Source organism: Nomascus leucogenys, chromosome 20 (assembly GCF_006542625.1).
Source record: "Nomascus leucogenys isolate Asia chromosome 20, Asia_NLE_v1, whole genome shotgun sequence".
NCBI classification, from domain to species: Eukaryota; Metazoa; Chordata; class Mammalia; order Primates; family Hylobatidae; genus Nomascus; species Nomascus leucogenys.
The window spans coordinates 34,421,193-34,444,942 of NC_044400.1; the positions used below are offsets into that span (position 1 = coordinate 34,421,193).

The following is a 23,750-nucleotide window of genomic DNA, read 5'->3' on the forward strand; positions in this document are numbered from 1 at the left end:
AACTATCTCCATCGAACACCATCGCCTTTGTTCCAGTACTCTCTTCCTTGGCCCTGCCACAGATAAAAGTATGAGGTGGCAGGAAATGAGACAGTGGGGTGAAAGTCAAGGAGAATTGACTTAGGAGACCCAGATGTGACTTTGCTCCTAGCTCTGTTAGGACAATGAATTCTCTTTTCAACTCTGGTCTTGATGGGGTTCAGGATGTGCTACCCTGAAGTGTGAAATCTTGGCATTTGAGGAAGCAGCAGAACCAGGAAGGTCTCTCTGACTCCCTCGACACCTTTCTCCCCTAAAGCAGGTCATAAAACCTAGGATGTTCTGACCTTCCCCTGAGGTAGGTCACAAGTCCCTCACTGGAGATGTACTCTCCTTATACCTAGAGGAAAGGAACGTCCCTATCTCTGAAGACACAGGTTGACAGAGAAGAAACGAAACAGACCAGGCTTGCTGACCTCCCCCAGGTTATTGCCATAGATTACACTTCTCCATGACCACCCACTTCATCAGACCTAGCAAAAAGTACACAGGCTTCCCTGCTTCAGTCTGCCTTTCCTTATAAAGGCTCCTGTGTCAGGTAAAACTTAGATTAAAAACACATGTGTGCTTTTCTCTTGCTGATCTGTCTTTTATTACAGGGGCCTTAGCCATGAACCTATCAGTGGGTGAAGAAAATATATTTTTCCCCCCTACAGCCATAGTTCTTCATCCATAAAATGAAAAGAGAGGTCTGGGGTCGAGCAAGGTGACCTTGAAGACCTTCCCAGTGAGGATGTCCTGGATGGGTGATGCTGTGTGGTGTCTCTGTGCCAAGGATGGTGTCCTTAGTGGGTGCAAGTCCAGGGAGCAGGAGTGAGGGGCAGGGAGTGAACCACGTTGGAGCAAGAGCCCACAGGAGGGTGACCCACTGAGCTGCAGCCCCTGAGAAGCTCCATCCAGGCCTCGGGGCAGGGAGAAGGAAAGAAGGGAGGAGGCATTTGCCCACTGGTCCTGCGTGCCCCTAGGTAAAGGTCTGTCCTGTAGGGTGTTAACCCACTGCTTCTCTGGGCTGCACACGTGTGCAGATGCCTGGGGCTGCCCAGGGATGTTAACAGCGAAGCTCAGTGGCAGGGAGAGGTGGGGGTGAGGGCAGGGGGCTAGGCACTTCATTCTCATCTGTGTGAAGTTGGTTAGAGACCACACATGGAGTGGAGCAAGAGGCGGGCAAGGCAGGGAAGATCTGAAGCAGTGTCCTGGGCACTCTCCTCAGTGTCAGCGGACATGCAAAGCATTGTCCTATATATAAATGACTCAATTATTGCTGGTCTGCTGCTTCCGCATTCAGGCATACATGGCCCTCTTTTTACTGACTATGACCCATGGAGCAACTGGCTCCCAGTTCCGAGGTGGTGGAGGCAGGGCACTGCCCCCAGCATGGCGTCCTTCACGCATGGCTGGCAGATGGTGCCGTTTCTGGGCCATCCTGGCAGTTCCCCATTGCAGGAGCCCCTGCGGTCTGTCACACTAGTCCTCTGACGTGGAGCTGTCTGTGTGCACTTGGGCGCCAGCCCTCCCCTCTGCACGGAGCTGCCCGGGGCTGGCTCCTCACCTGCCCAGCACTCACATGCATGGTAGCTGCACCCCAAATACTTGTTCAGTGAAGTATTGGGGGTGCAGCATATGAAATATCACCGCTAGTGCCTCATTTCTGCTGGGTTTCAAGGGCATCCCCATGAGTCCTGGGATGTGGGCTGATTGCTGAGATGAAGACCAGTGCGAGCAGTTGGTGACAAATCCTGGAGTCACAGGGAAGACATGTGCCTGGTAACTGTGCCAGTCTGCAGCGAGTCAAGGAAAAACAATTTTTTTTTTTGGCTTCTGGCAAGTGGTGCTGGTTCAGGCTATGGTTCCAATGAAGACATATGGTGGAACTAACGAATATCTTCCACCGTACATTGTCGGCCAAATTTAGTATGGAGAGGATGTGAGGTTTTCTTTGATGATGGTGATACCAGTAGCTCTCATCTCCTAAGCACCTACTAGGTGTCAGATCGTGGCCACGTTGTTGCCTTTTGTCCTCACTACAACGCCTAGGGTAGGCATCATCGCTCCATCCCGTTGGCTCTGACTGGGAGTTTGGAAGTTCCTTTATTCATGTGGAAGGTGGGGCCTGGGTCCTCTTGGTTGAACTGAACACTGGCCATAGGTGAGGCCTGTGTGAGTGGTGTGTTGCACCAGGGAGGGGTGTGGAGGGGTGAGGGTGGGAGGCAGGAGCGCCAGGAGTTGGGGCCCCATTGGCAGAGCAAGACACAGCCCCCTAGGACCCATAGGAAATGGAGAGCCTGGCATCAGCCTGGCCCCAGGCAGTCCCACGTCCACCAGCTGAGCCAGTTCTTAGAGTCTGGAGAACCTGGGTTTTAGTCCCCTTGGTCAAATCCATGGGGCTTTGTAGGGCATCTACCAGAGGCCTGAAGCCAGGCGAGGCCCAGAGGAGGGGAGAGTGGAGGACGGGAGTGGTGCTGGGCAGGTGCCCCCGGCCCTGCCCGAGGAGCTCTGAGCTCAGTGGTCTGTGTGGCAGGAAATTAGGGTTGAGGCAGATGACTTCCAAGGGCTGATGTTGTATGACAGGGAGGTCATCTGCTGCAGGCATTGGTGGGCTGGAAAGGCAGCCAGGGGCTGGGGCTGGCTGATGTGGGTGGCTGGGCAGGCCGGCATCACATGAGTTCCTAGGTCTGTCCTTTCTTTCTTTCTTTCTTTCTTTCTTTCTTTCTTTCTTTCTTTCTTTCTTTCTTTCTTTCTTTCTTTCTTTTCTTCGTTCTTTCCTTTCTTTCTTTCTTTCCTCCCTCCCTCCCTCCCTCCCTTCCTTCCTTCCTTCTTTCTTTTTTTTTTTTTTGAGATAGAGTTTTGCTCTTGTTGCCCAGGCTGGAGTGCAATGGCATGATCTTGGCTCACCGCAACCTCCGCCTCCCGGATTCAAGTGATTCTCAGCCTGAACCTCCCGAGTAGCTGGGATTACAGGCAGGCACCACCACACCTGGCTAATTTTTTTTTTTAGTAGAGATGGGGTTTCTCCATGTTGGTCAGGCTGGTCTCAAACTCCTGACCTCAGGTGATCTGCCCGCCTCGGCCTCCTAAAGTGCTAGGATTACAGGTGTGAGCCACTGCGCCCGGCCTTCTGGTCTTACTAGTTTTTCAAGAGAAGTCAGAAACCCCCCTCATTTTATATGGTATTTACTGAGTTTCAAATGTTGATAAGTAATTAACAAACAAACAAAAAACCCACTGTAGGGTTAAACAAGACCCTTTGCTGGATGGATGTCCTGTGGGTGTCAGTGTGTGCGTCTGGTGCTGGTGGCTTCATGTCCATACATTGTGAAGCCAAATCCTGAAGAGCAGGGGCTGTGGGCACCTGGACTGGCACTGCCTCCTGGTGCCTGTCTCCTGGTACCCATCTCCTGGCACCCACCTCCTGGTGCCCATCTCCGTCCCCCGCCACCCTGTGCCATCCCCCAGTGTGGAGCACTGCCTGGTCCGAGGAGGCCGTCTGCTAACCACTCCCGAGGACACGGCTGCTCTCCACGTGGCTCCGTGACTGTCCTGCAGGGGTCTGTCACTTCGTGTTGCACAAGCGGGTGTGTGAGTGTGTGAATGTGATTGTGTGTGTGTATGAGTGTGGGCGTGAGGTGTAGGTGTGAGTGTGGACACCTGCATATGAGAGAGGGCCCATGCACGGGGCAAGTTGGAGTGTGAGGTGTGAGCATGAGTGGGTGTATGTATGACGGAGTGCATGCATGTATGCCTGTGTGTGTGAGTGAGCATTGTGCCAAATCTCCTCAGAGTCTAGGGTGCTTTGCAAGCTGAGCACCTTGGCTCCAAACCTCACGGGGCAGGACAGCTGCTTGTCCACTGTGATTCCCTCTGTTCCTCTCCAAAATGCTCTCCCCACAACGAAGGGGCCTGAGCCCTTCCCTGTCTCTGGGGTCAGGTTCGGGCCTGGGCTTCCAGCACTTCTGTCTGGACCACTGGTTCCTGGGGCCCTGAGCCACCGTGTCAGAAGCTCGACTGCCCTGTGGAGAGGCCCAAGATCACCAGAAGAGGGAGGGGGGCCTGCCATCCCCACCCATGTGCCGGGTATGAGAGTGGGCACGTTCTGGACCTCCAGGCCAGCTGTGCTGCAGGCTGAGCCCCACAGAACGATCTCCATCGCCCAACGTCACGTCACACCAAGCAGAAGAATCGCCCAGCTGAGTCCTGCTCCAACTCTGACCCCCTGGGCAGTGAGATATGATCATATGGTGTGTTTTAAGCCACTACATCTTGGGATGGTTTGTAAAATAGCAGCAGATAAGCAGAATGATCAATTCCTTTAATATTTCCCAAATGGTAATGTGTCATGTTTGGTAAAGGGTTTCTTTCAGGCTGCTTCAAATTAGAAAGAACCATGTCAGCAAACTGTGACAATAAAAAAAAAGCAGCAGCCTGAATCCCAGTGAGACACAGGCTAGCTCATTCATTTAGATTCAATTCTAATGATGATGACTTATTTTTCCCCTGTTAGCAGCATCACTGGTAACTAAAGTTAGCCTTGGCTCAAAAATCAATGTATTATTTTAGAGCCCAAAGCAGGCAGGGAGTGAGCTGATGACTGACAGGAGGGCTGCAGGGCCTGTGGGTTCCAGGCCTCTCTCTCCTCCGCTGCTGCCTCCCGGGTAGCTGTGTAGAGCTGGCGGCCAGTAGCCCTGGGGATGAGCAGGAGCCCCCAGCAGGCTTTCCACCTTCTTGGCCACGCGTTCCTTGATGTAGTGAGGCACACGTGTCAGCCAGCACTTGGTGGTGTGGGCTGACTTGTGCTTGTCCCCCGAAACTCCTATACTAAAGTCCTCACCCCCAGGAACTCAAAAAGTGACCTTATTTGGACCTAGGGTCCTTACAGAGGTGGCCAAGGTAAGATGAGCCCTAATCCAACCACTGGAGTCTTTACAAGAGGAGATGAGGACACACACAGGGAGGTGACGCGAAGACACAGGACATCTGCAAGACACAGGGAGAGGCCGGGGACAGAGTCTTCCCTCATAGCCCTCAGAGGGGACCTTGATTTTGGACTCCTGGCCTCTAGAGCTGTGAGACAACAAAGCTGGGGTGTTGAAGCCCCCTGGTGTGTGGCACTTTGTTCCGGCAGCCCGAGCTGACCAGGACACCTGGTGCGTTCATGCTGATCACAGCTGCATGTGTGGGGGCAGCCAGGAGCTTGCCTGGCCGAATGCCTGGGTGCTACTGTGTGGTCGCCTGCTGCCCGCCACCACGGCTTTCCCCATGTTGCAGCAAGGTAGGCTGTGCACGCTTGTCCCAGGCTGGACTCTGCACCTCCCCAAAGAAGGCGGTTTGGGGCCACCTCCACTCTGTCCAGTGACCCTTCACTTCTTTTGTGGCACTTTTGTGCTTTGTGGCTTCATTCCTATGAGGTGGGGGTCCCACCATGGGGACAACCGGGAATGACACTCCAGCTGGGTCCTTGGTTGCCCCACTTCTGAGTCTCACCGGTGAGAAACCCCCAAGCTGGAGTAGCCCCATGAATTCAAAATCGAAGCCCCTAGCAACTGTCAGCAGCTCCCCGCAAGCTTTGTTTCAAGACACAGTGGTCCTGCCCTGGCTCAAGGGAGCAAACTCAGAGGTGCCGTGTAGAGGAGACTCCTGGCCGGCCTCAAGACAGTGCAGCGCAGCCAGCGAGACTTCAGGGAGGCAGGCCATGGGAGGATGGCCCCAGTGAGGAAGGAGCGGGCCCCACCCAGATGGCCCCAGAGTCCCTGGGGAGCTGCGGAAGTCCTGGTGGAGGAAGAGGGCAGCTGAGGTCAGAAGGGGAGAGGGGAGGCTGGGCAGCAGTCCTGCTGCATTCCTGGGACCTGACAGTGATGGTCACACAGCGGCTCCAGGAAGCAGATTCTGAGAGGGTGTACTGGGCAGGACGACTTTAGGGGATTATCTTGGCATCAAGCAGGGGCGGGAAGGGGTAAGTTGGGATGCCAAGCAGACCTATTTTAGCCTTGGCTGATGGCCAGGGAGCAGTGGGCAGAGTGGCCCACGGAGGCTTCCCCTGGTGGGCGAAGAAGGCCCTTGGGTGTGGGCTGCCTGGGGAGGCAGCCTTGGCTGGCAGCTCTGCAGCTGAGGCAGACCCCACGGTGGCCGGCAGCCCTCCCAGCAGCCTGGTGACCACTGGGACTTTACTGCTCCTCAGGACCCCTTGGATGTGCCCCCCCTCCACCCCAGCTTTCCATGCCTGGTACTCATGGGCCCCGGGGAGCCCATCAGATGCTGGCACGTGGGTCCCACCAGTTCTCATCCGGCACCTGCTTCCTTTGCCTTTCCCCTCCCCTTGGGCTCTGGCCAGCTCCAGAGACGCCCACACCTCCACAGCCTCAGGAGCTTGTTCAGCTGTGTGGAGCTAGTGCATGGTCATGGGGCCTGCTGGGCCCTGTGTCTTGCCTGTCCCTGCCCTGCCTGCCTACCCTGGAGCACAGCCCGTCCGGCTGGGCAGTCCCTTGGCGGGCAGCCATGCAACGTGTTCCCAGCCCTTGGTGCTGGCCCTTGGGGCCCATGGCCTCAGCCTGGTACACCTGTCATGACTGCATCGCTCATCTGTCCCCTTCCGAGTGTGTCCACTGCCTAGGCTGCTGCTGTTGGGGCTGCTCCTGGCTGGGCCAGGCAGGTTCCAGGAAGTGGAGCCTGGGGACCTGGGAACAGAGGCTGTGGTGCCAAAGGCAGAGGTGGCAGGAGTGGGAGCAGCCTTCAGAGGCGCAGAGACGGGCAGAGGCCACCGAGGAGCACCACCTCCCAGGGCTGGACCACGTGCCGGGCCACGCGTTGACCTCTCTCCAAGCAGCTCCTGTCTCACTGCCCCTGAGCCCTGGGGTGTGGTTCAGGAAAGGCCACCTGCGCCTCTCCCCATAGGCAGGGCCACCCAGGCCTGCAGTGGTGGCAACTCCATCCCAGTCGGAGGCCTGGTGAGTCCCAGGGAGCTGTCCAGGGGATGCCACTGCCCCCTTGGTCAGTTCAGCCATCATAGGGTGGCACCGGGGGCCCCTCCAGCCAGGCGCTCAGCCCCTCTCATTGTCTTCCTAGTGCTCTTCCTGCTGTCTGTGGTCTTTGCTGTTTTTTTGTCTCTTGAATTTCCCTGACATTCCCTGCTCCTCTGTGCTTGGGGTTCAGTCTGGAGGGGCCTTCTGTGGCTGGGCGCTGCTGGTGGGCACTGACGAGGGGTGTGTGAACGCAGCCTGGTTGAGGCCTGGGCAGGGAGCTGCTAGATTTGGCCTTGTGCCCTCTCTTGGGTGTTCCCCTTCCCTCTCCCCAATCCTTATCTCAGTTTTCCCCCACCCAGTAACCAACTCATTAGCAGTCCATTTCATGGACAAGGTGACCTTCTCACACAGAGGGCAAGAGCCCCCCAACCTGCCAGGAGCACAGAGCGGGAGCTGAGGCTGAGGCTGGGCGTGGGGAAAAGCACCTCCTGAGGGCAGTTTGCTCCAGGGAGCAAGAAGGAACTGGAGGGGGGATTCCTGGGTCTCCTCCGGAAAAGGTGCAGGCCAAGGTGAGGAGGGGCTTTGAGGGGAAGGCCCCGGGTGAGAATCTGCCCTGGGGTGCCCTTGAACCTGCAAACCATGGTTCCTTCCCAGAGAGGCCCTGAGGCTTTACTTATGTGGCCCCAAATTGGCAACTACTTAAGGTCCACTTTAGGGGAATGGCTGTCTAAATTATGGAGTGATTGGAATGAATGCCCCTCAGCCATTCCAAGGTTTACTAAACATATGAATCCACGTGATAAAATGCTCGTCTTAGAAGCTTAAGTACAAAGAGCAGGCTACAAAATGGCCCCTGCCCCGCCCCCCACTTCTTGCAATTTTGCTTTGTAAACAAACAGAAGTTATGCAGAGAAAAAAGGCTGGAGGAAGTACTAGACCAATGTGGGAACAGTGAGTTTATGAGTTATTTACATTTTTCCTTTCCTTACAGTGAGTTTTTGCGTTATTTACTTTTTTCTTTTCTTTTTGCCCTTGGGAATCACTGTGTAATGTGGGCAGCTGATTAGAATGAAGGTGAGGCAGCCAGGGAAAGGTTTACTAAACCTATGAATTAACACAAAAAAGCAGGCTACAAAAGCATGCCCTATTCTTGGAATTTTGCTTTGTAAAAAGCAGAAGTTATCTTAGTGGGGTAGGTGGGCCCTGAGGGTGCAGAGGAAGAGGCTTAGGAGTTACAGCCTCCTTGGGGGCAAATCCAAGTCAGGAGGAGGATTTTTTTTCAGAGGACTGTCTCCATTTCCGGAGTGGAGTCGGGCAGATGCTCTCCATAGCCCTGCTCTGGTTCCCTGATAGAAGCAGTGCAGGAAAAAGTGCAGTAGCTGCCGGCCCGGGGCCCTCCCTTCTCTCCTGAGGTGGCCTGGCTGGGTCTAGTCCCTACTGGGTGATTTGTCAGCAGGAGCAAGTCAAGGTTCTTGTGGCCCCTGTGGCCTCTCATGTGTAGTCGGAGTAGTAACCTGCTGACTTAGCTGGCACCCTCCTGTTACCGGAAAGGGGTCCCGATCCAGACCCCAAGAGAGGGTTCTTGAATCTTGCACAAGAAGGAATTTGGGGTGAAGTGAAAGCAAGTTTATCAAGTAAGTAAAGGAATAAAGAATGGCTACTTCATAGGCAGGGCAGCCCTGAGGGCTGCTGGTTGCCCATTTTTATGGATATTTCTTGATGATGTGCTAAACAAGGGGTGGTTATTCATGCCTCCCCTTTTGAAACCACTCAGGGTAACTTCCTGGCGTTGCCATGGCATTTGTAAACCGTCATTGCGCTGATGGGAGTGTAGCAGTGAGGATGACCAGAGGTCACTCTCGTCACCATCTTGGTTTTGGTGGGTTTTGGCCGGCTTCTTTACTGCAGGCTGTTTTATCGGCAAGGTCTTTATGGCCTGATATTTTGTGCTGACCTCCTATCTCATCCTGTGACTTAGAATGCCTAACCATCTGGGAATGCAGCCCAGTAGATCTCAGCCTTATTTTACCCAGCCCCTAGCCTATTCAAGATGGAGTTGCCCTGGTTCACATGCCTCTGACGCTCCTGCGGATGCTGCCAGGGGCGTGATGTCCTGCCTGCCTGGCGTGCGGCAGCTCTGCATGGGGCTTCATCTGAGGTCTGGTGCTGGAGAGTTCAGGGGGACACAGGATGGCAGAAGGGAGCGGGTGCAGGGGGGGCTTCCAACACCTCATCCGGTGGCCATCTCGGGGCAGGGTTCGACGCTGCTGGTGCCTGACCCTAGTTCATGAGATGAGTGAGGAATGACTGAACACTGTCTGGGAGCCTTGGGCAGACATTTGCTTTTGGCTGAGGCTGGCACTGCTGAATGATGCAGTCAGTGTGGCCCCAGGGTGGCCACCCTAACTCCCCAGAGTCTACCCTCCTGTGCCTGTGCAGCCCCCCTGCTTCTGCAGTTAGGACCTCTCTGGGCTGTTCTTGGGGCACTGGGGAGTTCTTCTCCTGACAGGCAGGCCCTGATGTGAGCATGAAGCTGCATGACCATCAGTGACTCCCCAATTCTCTTCCTTGCCTCCCCTCCTCTGGCCCTTCCCTCACCACGTGACTGCATTTCCGGGATGCCCAAAGCTCCCTAGCACAATCCCTTTCCTGCTGTGTCTTCCCATGAAGCTGCCCCGTGCATGGTGCTCTCGTGAAGACACTCGGATGCAGGAGTCACTCTGTGTCCTCAGATGAGCGCTGGGTTTGTGCAGCAGAGTCTGGCCCCTCTGCCTGGCAGTGGCACCATCTGCTCCTAGTCCCTCAGGCCTGCAAAGCTCTCATAGAGAGCCCGTCTAGCCTGGGCCTCCCCCTCTTCTCTGCCAGGGCTCAGAGGGAGGTGGTGCAAGGGCCAGGTGGCACCCACCTGCTCCCCTCCTCTCTCACCACCAGGCAGCCCCCCACCAAGCCCCCGCTGTGGGAAGCTTGAGGGTGGCTGATATGGCCAGGCGCGGGTGGTGGTCACTGGGCTGTTTGCTGATGATACTCCCAGGTCTCCACTTTTGGGGATATGGAAGGGGACCCATCCTGGTTTCCCTGTGGTTGGCTGGGGCAGAGTAACTGGTTCTGGCTTCGATGGTAGTGAAGTGATGAGTTGAGAGTGGCCTCCAGGCTGGGCACTTAATTTCTAATGTGAGGCCTCTCAAAATTCTTTCTGCCTTTTCTACTAATCAGCCAAATTCCAGAGGAGAGACCCCAAACTCTAGACTTGGCATGAGGGAACATGTAGGGGAGCCCTGCCCTTCTCGTGGGATTCAGTGTGAGCAATGCTGCATCTCTGATTTCTTTTCTGTTTTTATTTTTTACAAAAGCCTACAGCACCCAGTATTCTTGGGTGGTCTCCCATCCAAATACTAATCAGGCACAACCCTGTTTAGCTTCTGAGATCACACGAGATCAGGCATGTTCAGGATGGTATGGCACAGACTGTATCTCTGATTAAGTCACTACAATGAGGTTGTGGACTGTCTCAGGGCAGGAAAGCTGATCTTGACTGACACAGGCCCTGTGGAAAATGCCTCTTGTTCAGAAAGAAGGAGCTGCTCCTGTCTAGAGGAGCCCTGGTGATTCATGTGGTGCAACCCTTTACAGCAGGGGAAACTGAGGCCCAGAGCAGGAAGGATGGAGTCTCAGGTCACAGAGCCAGTCGGTTGGTGCCACGGCTGAGAGGCAATTGCTTGTCTCGTTGGTATCTTTGTTGAGTCACATCGCTTCCAGAGACTGGATTTGGGGAAATGCTTCTAAAGCAGAACAGAAAAACAATGGCCCAACTTTGGGGTGAGGGAGAGTTAATAAAGAGAATTTTTATTAAACACTCATTTTCAACCTTAGCCTGAGGCCAAGAAGACCATTCTGCTGTTATCATTGAGGCTGCAGGCTTCCTGGCAGGGGCGTAGCTGGGTCAGCCCCTGGAAGCCTTTGAACAAAGTTTGCAGCCTTCTCTGAAGAGCACACTGAGGTCCCTGGGAGACCAGCCAGGGGAAGAAACGGGCTGGTGCTGGCTAGGCCCTTTCTGGACGGGCTCACATTGCCGCATGTAGGTTATATTAGCCTTGTCTTGTTCTTTTTTTTTTTTTGAGACGGAGTCTCATTCTGAGCCCAGGCTGGAGGGCAGTGTTGTGATCTCAGCTCACTGCAACCTCCATCTCCCAGGTTCAAGCGATTCTCCTGCCTCAGCCTCCCAAGTAGCTGGGATTACAGGCATGTGCCACCACACCCGGCTAATTTTGGTATTTTTAGTAGAGATGGGGTTTCACCATGTTGGCCAGGCTGGTCTCGAACTCCTGACCTCAAGTGATCCACCCTCCTCGGCCTCCCAAAGTGTTCAGGGATTACAGTAGTGAGCTACCACGCCTGGCCAGCCTTGTCTTGTTCTAAAGGCGAGTGCATGGAGGTTTGCAAACATCGACTTGTCCAGGGTCACACAGCTGGTAGGTGATGGAGCTGGGTTTGAATGTGGGTGGTGTGGCCCTAGGACTGGTTCCTGGAGCTGTCAGCTGCAGCCCGGCTCAGCATCCAGATTTTGCCACCTTTTAGCTGTGTGTCCGTGGGTGTTGCCTCACCTCTGAGGTTGTTTCCTTGCCCCTCAGGTGGATCCTAGGCCTGCCATCTTGACGTTCCCATGAGTTTTGCAGACAATGTGTGTGAATGCTGGTTATGGCCAACGCAAGGCAGGCAAGGCTCACGCATGTAGAGTCCTGGGAGTTCCTCCAGCACAGAACCTCTTGGAGATCTGCTTCTTCCACCCTCGGGCCGGCATGGGTGCCTCAGCCCACAGCCAGCAGTTTCCCCGGAAGAGAAGCTCAATTTCCCCGAGGCTTTGGCGGCAGTTCCCAGAAAGGGCTGGCCCCTTCTGGGAAGGAAGGAGGAGAGAGGGTGGTGGCAGGGAGCAGCTGGTGGCTGAGCAGAGAGGTCAAGGGAGGTGAGTGGACGCTGCCGGGAAGCACATATTGATTTCCTCCTTTTAAAAATGGACTCAAGTGGAATCATTCATAATGTGCTCTCCTACCACTGACAATACCCATTCCCATCACTGTCAGGGAAATGGATTTGCAGCACTCTGGGAAAAAACCAACACATTGCAGGAGACGAGCAGAGGTGGCTTGGTTCCATCCCCAGATGCTTTCTGGTGGCTTTCTGGAGACAGGGGGCGGCAGGATGAGCTGTCTGGGGCTGTTCCCGGGACAAGGTCTGAAGTGAGCCTTGCAGCCCTGACCAGCAGCCACCCCATTGTGGGCCGGGTGTTGAAAGGGGAAGCCCAGAGGGGCCTGACAGAGCCCTGGGGTCAGGGAGGCCACCTGGGGAAGCCAGTGTCTGAGATGAGTCTCAGGAGTGGCCATGTAGAACCTTCTAGGTGGAGAGACACCATGCCCAGCCCCTGGCCAAGCGGCTCCCTGCAGGAAACCAGTGGCAGCCCAGTGTGGCTGGGACTCTCAGGGTGAAGGCAGGAGATGGGGAGGCTGGAGAGAGGGACAGGAGCACCCGGGGGTCCCAGTGTCTTTCCCTGCTACCGCCCTTCAGGGGCCGTCAGTCCAGGTGTGGGGAGGCACCTTTGGGTGGGGTATGGCCCCTGCTGATCACCCACGATGCCCACCCTGGGCCTGGAGCTGGGCAAAGGGACACTGACCGGAGGCCACGGTTCTGCCTCCCTTGGGCTTGGCTGAGGCTGCCCAGCAGCAGTGGACACATTTCCAGCCATGGCCCCTGCGGGTGGTGCCGCCTGCTCTGAAGAGAGCCTGGGCCAGTCCCCTGTCCAGGCAGACCATCTCCCCTGTCAGCAGGGCTCAGGAGGCCACCGCACCCAGGTGCATCTCAGTGTTCATTCATCCACTCAATCATTCCTTGGGAGGAACATTGACGCCTGGGCCTGGGCAAGGCGCTGGGGAGCCGGCCCCACAGCGTTATGGCGGGGGCAGGTGGGGAGCAGGAACCACAGCATCATGGTGGGGGCAGGTGTGGGGCAGGACCCCACAGCGTTACGATGGGGGCAGGAAGGGCACGAGACTCACAGCATTATGGTGGGGGCAGGTGTGGGGGGGTGGGACCCACAGCATTATGGTGGGGGCAGGTGGGGGGGCGGGACCCACAGCATTATGGTGGGGGCAGGTGTGGGGGGGTGGGACCCACAGCATTATGGTGGGGGCAGGTGTGGGGGGGTGGGACCCACAGCATTATGGTGGGGGCAGGTGTGGGGGGGTGGGACCCACAGCATTATGGTGGGGGTAGGTGGGGAAGTGGGACCCACAGAGCTATGGTGGGGGCAGGTTGGGGGGGACCCACAGCGTTACAGTGGGGGCAGGTGGGGGGCGGGACCCACAGTGTTTCTGTGGGGGCAGGTGGACACACACAGGCTTTGGAGCGAGGCAGACTAGAATCAAATCATACACTGTGGGTGACCTTTAGAAAGCCATCGAAGATCTCTGGGCCTCAGTTTCCTCAACAGCAAAACAGGGCTAACTCTTATCAGATGGCTGTGGGGCTCCAGGGATATGGTGGCTATGAAGGACCTGGCAGGTACTAGGCCCCCACCAGGGCCCCAGGAGCTCAGCCCAGGTGCTCTTCGTTTACCTGGACACTTCAGGCAGGCTGCGCCACAGGGCCTTGGCACGTGCTGCCACCTCCCTGTCGCCCCAGCACTGCCCCCTGCCCTGCCGCATCCTCTCGCCACAGTGCTCAGTGATGTCCCACGGAGATGGGTGTCTTTTCTTTCCCTCGCCAGAATGTGAGCATCTCCAGGGCTGGGGTTTCAATTTGCTTTGTTCCCCCAGTCTCTTCCATGCCCAGAACAGTGCCTCGCCCGTGGCAAGGGTGAGGGGTGCTGCTGAGTGGCTAGAATGTCTGAGAGCAAGGCCATGGCCATTTCTGCTCACTAACCCTGAGCCACGGGAGAGGGGTCTGGGCCGAGGGCCTTAGTGGAAGGAAGCTGTCAGTCCTTTTGAGCCTCCACGAGGTGGGAAGAGAGAGGCTGGGCCTTGGAATCAGAGAGCTGGTTCGACACCTGCAGGGAGTGCAGGTGGGAGGCTCAGGCCCCAGGTGAATCAGGCTCTGTCCCTGCCTGTGAGAAGCTCCCGGTCTGGAGGGGGGCCCAGCTATGAGAAGAGTTGGCAGCCACCAAAGATGATGTCAGAACCAGACCCAGACAGTGTCCAGGTAAACGAAGAGCACCTGGGCTGAGCTCCTGGGGCCCTGGACTTCCCGGGTCAGGGTGCCCCTTGGCAACCTCATAGGGCTGCTTGGCAGTAGCCCAGTTGGCCCCATAGGGAGGCACCCCCAACCTTCCCTAGCCACGTGGGTGGGTATTCATGGGCCTGGCTGCTGTGTAGGTCACTGAGACCCAGGCTCCTTAGGAGCTGTGTGCTGGCATGTTGTCTCTGTCCTCAGGAGCTCTTTCCCCCTGGTCATTACAGGCACACTCAGATGGCAGAGGACCTGTAAAACCCCTGAGGGGCTGGGGATGTTGCCTGGGCTGAACAGTTGAGGGATGCAGCAAGGGAGTAAGTCAGGGTGCCCACCCCGGCACACACAAGCATGGGCCTGGGATTTACCAAAGGACGGAGTCCTCCATCAGTCATGAACACGAATCTTCCGGGGAGAGAGGCCCGAGCTGGATCTGAGTCCTGTCCGGCTGATGCCCTCTGACTGTGGATGGTGACTGGCTCACTGAGCCTCAGTTTCTTCACCTGTAAAGCGGGCGTGGTGGCAGCACCGCCTCAGGGGCTGTCTTGGGGTAGAGTGCGCACTGAACACTGTTGTTCTCTCAGTTACCATGGGGATTCGAGTTCACTCCACGGTATGAAGTACAGGTGCTGGAGGGGCCTTTCCCGAGATCTTTTTGGGCGGTGAAGCCTCTGCAAGTAGACTGTGACCAAGAAAGGAGGGCGGTGGGCCCAAGGCACAGCCAGCCCTTCCCAGCTGCGTGAGTGGAGGAGCAGTGGGTGGTGGCCTTGCTGGAGAGAGAAGCCTCCGAGAGTGGGCCTGGGCCCCGTGCTCCTAGCCTGACCCTCCCGGTCTGAACTGAGCCATCCCAGGGAAGGCCGTCTATAGAGGGCTCCAGCCCTTCCCTTCAGGGGCCCAGGCCTCTGGCATCAGGCTTACTTCAGGCTGCTGGCCAAAGCTGCAGCAGCTCCCAACAGGACAGTGACATCTGTCTCTGGGATCAGAAAGTGGTGGCTGAGGCTCACCCCATCCTAGACAGGAAGGGAGCAGGCAAATGAGGCTGGGTCCCTGTCCCTAAGGCCTCTACAGAGGCAGGGCCACTCAGGGTGGACATGGCCACCCAAAAGGGTGACCTGGGCTGGGCTAGCCTGGGAGGGTGAGGAAAAGGAACGGATGAAGAAGACTGGGAGATGCACCTAGCTTTGATGCCTCTGCTTCATGGGCCTCTTTGATGCCTCTGCGTCATGAGGCTGCTGTATGCTCTCGCTGGATGGTGCGCTGGATGGCCAATGGCAGGCAGACAGCGTTCCCGCCTTGGCTCTGAGGCCAGGCATCTCCTCAGCACAGAGAGCCCCACTCCTTCAGGGGTCACCACTGGAGGAGCCACTGCCTCTTTCCTTGAGTTATCACAACAATCCCAGGTCATCCCCAGTGTCACCCCGTTTCACAGAAGAGACAACTAGGGAGTTGCGGAAGCTGCTCATGAGTGCTGGGTGAGGGCCAGACCCAGGGTCCTTCTGCAGTAAGAGCCCCGCCCCCCTGGGCCTGGGGCAGCGGCTGTGTTTTCAGGAAGGTTGCACAGAATTTGGATCTCTGCCCCACTTCCGCCCCTGACTTAGGCGTCTTCCAGAACCCCCAATCCCCTGCTTTATCTAAAGAAATGAGTGCTGCAGAGAGCCAGCCACAGGCTCCAGGGAGCCACTTCTAATGGGAAAACATGCCCATTTGCCTAAATGAATCAAATCCATTTCTCTCCCATACATATTTCATGGGCTTCCTCTCTGTGTAATTTAATTATCGCTGTTGTTAGTGTTAATGCCCTGGTTGGTGCAGCTCTGCTCCCCAGACCCTCTGAGCCTGATGCTGCAGCAGGGCTCGAGGAGGAGCCGGAAGAATGGAACCATTGCTATGGCAACAGGATGCCATAATATTTCCTGATGATCTATTGCTTTAATCTTGAGGGCTCTGAGTATATTGCCAGCATTAATAAATAAATCTAAATAACACCCTCGTGAGATTGATATTATTCTATCCATTTTACTGATGGATAAACAGCAGCTCAGGGGGGTTAAGTGCCTCGCCTGGGGGATGAGTAAGAAGGACTGTGCTGGAGACGTGTGCGAGGGCCACACCAGTTTCTGGAGGCCCCAGTGTCCCTGCTGGAGGGGCTGGCTCAGGTGCCCTAGAAGCCTTCTGGGAGCCGGTGGCACCATGATGTTGGAAAGTGCTCTGGACATATTTACTATTTGTGACTCTGTGACTGGGTTGGGGCCAGTCCAACTTCTGGCAGTGGCAGCAGGAAGGTCCCTCTGGCCTTAACAGGGCTCCCATTTCCTAAGTCCAGAATGTCACCCTGAGATGTTTTGTGCTTTGGTTTCAGTGTGTTCAGCAATACATTTCCTTGGAAGAAATAGCCTTTGATCCAGTCCCAGCCTCACCTTGTTGTGAGAGTAACCAGGATGAGTCTTGAGTCTGGGTTTCAGAAGTGGAGGGCAGGAGGGGCAAGGAGGCAGGTGCCTTCTGTGCCTGGTGTGTAGGTGCGTGAGCTCCTGCCCGCTTCCCCAGCTGCATGCAGATATATGTTCTCATTTTTATTTTTCCAGCTAAGGGCTTGAACCTCCCCCACCTTATTTAGGAGGATTTCCAGCCCCTCTCTCTCCGGGTAAGGCCTCCCCGCCCTTTGGCTGTCCTGGGTCTTACTCCGCTTAACAACAGTCCCATTTCCTCTGTGGCTGCCTGGCCCCACCACATAGTGTCACTGCTGAGCACGGGTCCTATGTAGCCTGATGGTGGCTTGTCCAGCCTGTTCCCCTCACTTCTCGCACACTGTCTCTCACCTGCCCAGTGGCCGGTCCAAGCACAGTCACTTCTGCACTGCTGCTGCACTCAGGCCAAAGCAGCTGCCTGGTGGCTTCAGCCTCACCCCACTCAGCCTCCCACAGATCCTCAGTCCATCAGCTTCCGTTACGTACCAGCCTTCATTACCCACCAGCCTTCATTACCCACCAGGTTCCATTATCCACCAGCCTCGATTACCCACCAGCCTCCACAACCTACCAGCCTCCATGACCTACCAGCCTCCATTACCCATCAACCTCCATTACTCATCAACCTCCATTACTCACCAACCTCGTTACCCACCAGCCTCCATTACCCACCAGCCTCCGTTACCCACCAGCCTCTATTACCTAGCAGCCTCCATGACCTACCAGCCTCCATTACCCACCAGCCTCCATTACCCACCAGCCTCCATTACCTACCAGCCTCCATTACCCACCAGTCTCCATTATCCACCAGCCTCTATTATCCACCAGCCTCTATTACATACCAGCCTTTATTACCTGCCAGTCTCCGTTACCCACCAGCCTCCATTACATACCAGCCTCCATTACCCACCAGCCTCCATTACATACCAGCCTCCATTACCCACCAGCCTACTTCTTCTTTAAAGCTGATGGCCCTCGTGGAGGTCTTTGTTGTCCTTTTCATTCTGTGATCCTTACTTCTCTGTTAAAAGGGTCCTAATAATGCAGGATAAAAAGCCCGCAGCTTGGCATCTGGGTCCCTTTCTTCATGGCACCGCCTGTGTTCCTGCTCAAGTTTACCTGCCCCTTACCCCAGGGCCAGTTATGTCCACCAAGGAGCCTTGAGAACAGCATCAGACCAAAATGCCCCTCAGGGCAGTGAGGGCATATCACTTTTGCCTGAGCTCATCTTAGCTGGTTTCCAGTCTCCTGTGGCGCCAGGGTGCTAGCCGACGACTCCTCTAGCTGGTATGGGCGGCTTGGCCTCTTCACTCCTCCCGTACAGTTCTGTGAGCTCCTGGGTCTCTCTGGCCATTGCTGGTGCCAAGCACTGTGCCTGCTGAGTAGACATGCTTTGGGGAGTGTCCCCATTCCACATGACCTTTCTCTACACTCCCTTCTCTGACGTGGCTGGCTGGACCAGGTGTGGGCATCTGACCCCAGTGGTCCCCTCAGGCTCTCTCTCCCAGCCATTTGGAATTGGGCATCTGCGATGTTGTGACATCATAAGAAATACATATGTGGTCTTAGTCCCTGGCTCCTGGCACAGGGCTCCTAATACCCTTGGCATTCTCTGAGTGATGGGGGTGAGAGGAGCACCTTCTCTTATTCACAGCAAGACCCTTTCAACCACACCTGAATTTATGCCAGTGAGGTGACTCTTGGAGGACGGGGCTGGACCAGCTGTGTGATTAGAGGGTCGAAACTTTCAGCCTATCCCCCACCTGCTGGCAGGGAAGAGGGGCTGGGGATCAAGTTCAGTCTCGTGGCCAGTGATTTAATCAATCAAAACTATGTAATCGACCCTCTGTGAAACCCCCACATGACAGGATTTGGAGAGCTTCTGGGTTCATGAGAGGCCCCCATAGCTTGTCCTGTGCATTGCTTCTATTGGCTGTTCCTGAGTTCTATCCATTGTAATAAATTGGTAGATAAACAGTAAAATAAACAATAAACCATTTTCTTGAGTTCTGTGAGCTGTTCCAGTAAATTATTGAACATAAGGAGGGGGTTTAAGAAACCTTTGATTTATTTCTGGTTGGTCAGAAGCACAGGTGACAATCTGGGGCTTGCAACTGGCATCTGAAGTCTGGGGAAGTCTTATGGCCCTGAGCCTGTGGGATCTGTGCTAACTCTGGGCAGTTAGTGCCAGAATTGAGTTACATTGTAGGACACCCAGTTGGTGTCCACAGAGAATTGGAAAATTGCTTGGTGTGGAAAAAAACCTCCACACACTTGCTCTCAGAATTGTTGTGTGTATAGAGAAAACCAGTTTGTTTTTCTTTTAGCCTCAGACAACTGCAATTGTACCTGAACCAAGAGAACATGTAGGGCAGGTGGGCTGGGGCAGCCCCCTTTGGCTCCTGTGCCTATAAGAGGAGGAGAATGCTGGTATTTAGCGGGAGGAAGGGAAGGAAAGAGAGGAAGAGGGAGATACAGAGACAGAGAGAGAAGGAAAGGGTAGGGTGCGGAGGAGAGAAGAGGGGAGGAGAAGAGGAGGGAAGACAAGAAAGTAGGGAGCAGGAAGAAGTAGGAAAGAGAGACCAGGTGGCCCCTGCAAGAGAGGGGAGGGAACCCTGGTGGCTGATGCCTTCTCCACTCTGTTCTGCTTCCCCAGCCATTAGCCCTGTCTAGTCCCCGGGCAGTTCTTATAATAGTCTTCTTTGATACTAGGCAGGAAAGAGGTAACTCAGGAGGCTTGAGTTGCTGAAATCCTGCACTTTCCAAGTAAAGGTCTGTTTTCAGGACTGGTCCTTGTCTACTCCTGGAAGATTACCTGTGACATCTTAGAATATTCTGCTTCTAAGTGTTTTTGCATGCCTGAGGCTTTGGGTCAGCTGTGCCAGTTTGACCAGGTAAGTTTATCCTGACAATGTGCTGTATGGTGAACCCCTGCTTTTGCTTAGGGGCAGGCTGGAGTCTGAGTAGTTGAGGTCAGTCATGCAGAAGCTGCATGCTTATGTGACTGTCCTCCAATAAAACTTCTGGACACAAAGGTTTGGGTGAGCTTCCCTGTTGGGAACACTTCACATAGGTTGTCACACATCATTGCTGGGAGTATAATAGTATATCCCTGAACTGAGAAAACATGTCACACTCCACTGAAAGGGGACACCTGGAAGCTCACACCTGGAGTCTCTTGGATATCACCCATGTGCCTTTTCCTTCTGCTGGTTGAATCCATATCCTTTCACTGAGATAAACCATAAATGTGATTATGATACCTTTTTCTGAGTCCTGTAAGCCCTACTAGAGAATCGTCAAGCCTGAGAGTGATCTTAGAGCCCCTGACACAGTGGCTTAGGCATACTTTTCTCCCTTGCAAATAAACGAGCCTTGTCTGAGATAGCTTGGCATGAAAGTGATGTACTGGAAAGAATTCCAGCAGGAAACAGAGGATACACTCGATCTGGGTGCTGGAGGAGGGGTTGATGAGGGGACTGTTGAGGACAGCGGGGCAGGGTGGAGGGACCTGTAGGCATGCTGTGGAACCAGGCAGGGGCTGAACCAGAACCCAGGGGAAGCTCTGGTTGTAGGAAGAGCTGCTCAGAGAAGCCAGGGCTTCAGTTAGAGGGCACAGCCCTTGTAAGGGAAATGGCTGCACTTCAGTCAGGGGTAGGTTGAGGTGACCCTCTGGCACAGTATGACTCAGCGGGTTTGAAGTGAAGGTGCACAACTCCACACATTATATAACCATGCCATGTGAGATGCATTAAGTGACCACTCACGTGAACTCGTGGTTGGCCCAGAGCTGCTATTGTCTGTAAAAGGTACTGCTGGCGCTGTACGTACGGCTCACACCCAGAGAGAGAATAAAGCCATGTTGCAACTGCCTATGATTCCTTGACTGTGTTTTCCAGCTACCCGCCACCTGCCCACCAACTCCCCTCAGACCTCAGTTTGGGCTTAAAACCTGGTAGCCCTGACCACTGTGGCCTGGCAGGGTGAGAGCTGGAGGCCTGGGTCTCACCATCCACTCTCCTCCAGGCTCCAGGCTCCCACAAGGGCATCTGGTCAGCTAGATCTAAAGGAAACCCCAGGGCAGGTGGGTCTGCAGGGCAGATGGAGTCAGTCAGGAAATGCTGTGGAGCAGTAGACAGATCTGATGTCATCCTGTGGGGCTCCATGCATGCCCTGCATCAGAATCCTCACATGTAGCTTCTCCCATCTCATGTCTTCTGGCTGGCCACCTCCTGATCCCTGCACTCCTTCCCACTGGACCTTAACTCCCTGCCCCCGTCGACTGCTGGTGGGCTGTGTCCTCCCCTGCTACTCTTCTCAGGCACACCCACACAGCAATAGCAGCCCTCTCCCAGGAGAACAGCTTCAGCTCTGCCCACATTCCTGTTTCCAGACCCACCACTCCTGTTGGTTATTTCTGCTGGAATTCTGTAGGGCAGATGCACCCAATAGCAATAACTTGAGCATACCCCAAGAATGACCCTGTATGGTAGACGCACCTGAATGTGTGTTGGGAGTTCAGAGCCAAGGAGTTCGGGATTGGCCAACCCAGAGATTCATTCTATGAGAAACATCTAAGACCCTGTCCCGTCCTGTAGAACACAGACCATACAGGGGATCCAGACCCTTTGCTTTGGGTGAAATGAAGGTTACCAGGCGGGGGTTGTTGGGGAAGCGTGCTAAGTGAAAATGCTATATAAACTGCATGCGTTTTACAAACAGTGGCAGTTCTCCTGTCCAGCCCGCCACCACTGGATTGCCCTGTATGGAAGTTCCCTTCAAGAAACCCCATGTCTCCTTTGCTGGCTCTGGGTCTCTTATTTGGCCTCTTGACCCTGGTGCCAGGCCTGCTGAGGTTAATAGGGGTCTGGCATGACAAATTCCCATAGGCTCATTAAACTCAACAAGTCCCAGGACACACTGACCCTCATCAACCTGCCTCCCCTTTTCCTGTGTTCTGTCCCTCCCAACTGACATCCCACTTGTTGCTCACTAGCTTGATGTGTGACTCCCCACCAGTTGCCTCTCACTCCTTCCCACTCTGCCCAACCAACAATAAAGCTCTCAGTCCTGGCAGGGTGTGGTGGCTCACACCTGTAATCTCAGCACTTTGGGAGGCTGAGGTGGATGGATCATGAGGTCAGGAGATCAAGACCATTCTGGCCAACATGATGAAACCCAGTCTCTACTAAAAATACAAAAAATTAGCTGGGCATGGTGGCACGCGCCTGTAGTCCCAGCTACCCGGGAGGCTGAGGCAGGGGAATCCTTTGAACCCAGGAGGTGGAGGTTGCAGTGAGATGAGATCACGCCACAGCACTCCAGCCTGGTGACAGAGCAAGACTCCACCTAAAAAGAAAAAAAGCTCTCAGTCCTTCTCAAATCCATTCTTCCTCTCTGCTTCCACCATGAACTCCAACTGCTGCTGTCCCGTACCCCAGCCTGAGCCCTGTGGGCCCAAGGGGTCCCCTTGCTGCAGCACAGAACTTGTCAGCCTCATCTTAGGGCTGGGGACACTGCCCACACAGGCCCCACCAGGCCACCCCGCATAAACCCTCCAGGGTGCCTCCCTCTTGCTGAGCACGGATGGAAATGGAGGCTGCCGGTTGGTGCTCACAGCCTCCAGGTCTCAGACTACAGTTCTAGTCCCATCTCCTGCCCCTCCTGACCTGTGCTTCACACTGTGGCCCTGCCCAATCCCCCCATCATGCACACACCCTGGCTTGCTTGTGCTGTTCCTTCTTCTGCCTCCTGCCTGCTGCTGCCTGCTCCTGCTCTGAGGAACTGCCCACCAGAAACGTTTCCCGCATGCTGGCCAGGCTGGGTCAGCATGCAGAGTTCTCATCACCATGCGCAGACCAACCCAAATGATGACTGAACCTGTGCTGAACCAGGAGCTAGGGGGCAGCAGGTCCTGTAGCTGAGGGTCTAGACTCAATGGGTGCTTGTCCAGGCCCAGTGCAGGGGATGTCCCTGGAGTTACTGCTAGGGTCTGAATTGTGTCCCCCCAAATTCATGAGTTGAAACCCTGATTCCCAATGTGATGCTATTTGGCAGTGGGTCCTTTGGTAGGTAATTACGGTTAAAGGAAATCCATGAGGGTGAGGCCTTCATGCTGGCATTAGTGCCCTTCTAAGAAGAGACTCCAGAGAGTTTTCTCTCTGTCTGTCTCTTTCTCTCTCTGCCATGTGAGGATTCAATGAGAAGGCAGCCATCTGCAAGCCAGGAAAAGGGCCCTCCTCACCAGAGCCCAATCAGGCTGGCAGCCTGATCTCGGACTTCCAGCCTGCAGTACAGTGAGAAATGTGTCTGTTGTTTAAGCTACCTGGTCTATGGAATTTTGCTGTGGCATGGCAGCCCACTAAGACAGTCCCAGTGGAGGTCGAGGCTCAGGGTGCTGTGGGTCTGCCACATGCCTGCCTATTCGTGTTGTATGTGCTGCTGCTTCTGTATTTTGCTCTATGGCGCTCTGATGTGTGAATCTACTCTATCCATTCTACTTTTGATGGCTGTATGCATTATGTCCAATATTTGGCTAATATGGGTATATCCACTATGGTCATTCTTGTATGTATATCCTGGGATTAGTGCCCTTCTAAGAAGGGGGCAGAGGAGCTAAAGCTATAAAGGGGCAGACTTGGGGGAAGGTGGGTATGATTTTAAGTAGGGGCTGGGTATAATTTCAGATTCCTTAACTTGGTGTCATATTTCTGTGCAACTCCCCAGGTAGTTTCTATAGGGGCTTGTCCAAAGCCCTGGAATCTGGGAAATCCCCTAACATGCCACTGTCCCTGGATGTGCTGCTTCTCCTTTGCTCAGGGACATTTGTCAGTTGTGCTTATCTGCCCTACACAACAGGATTCCAGAGCAATATTGGGCCCTAGGTTGATATCATCCCCCTCCAACTGCACCCATGAACATAAGGAAAACCTGAAAGATACGCAGTAAGAGTAGAAAACCATAACATAACTCCCTAAGGGCCTGAGAAGTCAATAAGAACGTGGGGATTCTGAGTAATGTAATCAGTAAGATGACTTAATAGTTTACATATCAAACTCTGTGCCCTTCAGGCTGAGAA

The 23,750-nt window shown here is 54.8% G+C and overlaps 1 pseudogene; it reads right to left on the bottom strand.

Annotated features, from left to right (window-relative positions):
* Window positions 1-10,340: 10,340 nt before the first annotated feature.
* LOC115831980 lies at window positions 10,341-10,458 on the bottom strand (annotated as a pseudogene).
* Window positions 10,459-23,750: the final 13,292 nt, after the last annotated feature.